Source organism: Pteropus alecto, unplaced genomic scaffold (genome assembly GCF_000325575.1).
Source record: "Pteropus alecto unplaced genomic scaffold, ASM32557v1 scaffold138, whole genome shotgun sequence".
Classification (NCBI taxonomy): Eukaryota; Metazoa; Chordata; class Mammalia; order Chiroptera; family Pteropodidae; genus Pteropus; species Pteropus alecto.
The window spans coordinates 438,990-439,729 of NW_006441525.1; the positions used below are offsets into that span (position 1 = coordinate 438,990).

The following is a 740-nucleotide window of genomic DNA, read 5'->3' on the forward strand; positions in this document are numbered from 1 at the left end:
TGCCTACAGCACCTGATCTTCCTAGGTGGTCTCCCATCCAAGTACCAACCAGACCCAACCCTGCTTAGCTTCCGAGATCAGACATTGGCCTTGTTCAGGGCGGCATGGCTGTAGACCATGGACTGTGGCTCCACTAAGGTGCGAACCCAGGACCTTCTGTACGTAAAGCAGACATGCTAACCGCTACACTATGGAACAAAGTCCCCCAAATATCTTTTTGTCACGACTTCCACCAGACTCAGGTTGGTTCTCAGTTGAAGACCTCTCTGTACTCTTTCTCAGTATCCCTGCAGAACCCCAAAACCAATATCTATTTGCCTTTACGGTCATATGCTGCATAACAATGTTTCAGTCATTGCTCAACCAGATATATCATGGTGGTCCCATAAGATTATAATGACACCACAGCTGTTGTACATCTTAGTGCAAAGCATTACTCATTTGTGGTGATGCTGCCATAAGCAAACCAACTGTGCACACACAGTCATGTACAGTACATAATTCTTGATAAGAATTGACAATGTTATGTCTTTACTATACTTTTTATCATTATTTTAGAGTGTACTCTTCTTATTAAAAAAATTTGCTATAAAACAGTTATATTATGCTGGCTGTAGCCTCACACATCTCTTGGTTGCATCGTTTTCTCGTGCTTGATTTAATCTCGTGTTGTTTTGTATGGTAATATGCTGTACAGGCTTGTAGCTTGGAAGTAACGGGTTGTACTATGCAGTCTAGGT

The 740-nt window shown here is 42.2% G+C and overlaps 1 pseudogene; it reads right to left on the reverse strand.

The window, feature by feature from the left end:
* On the reverse strand, positions 1 to 116 carry LOC112485414 (annotated as a pseudogene).
* Positions 117 to 740: the final 624 nt, after the last annotated feature.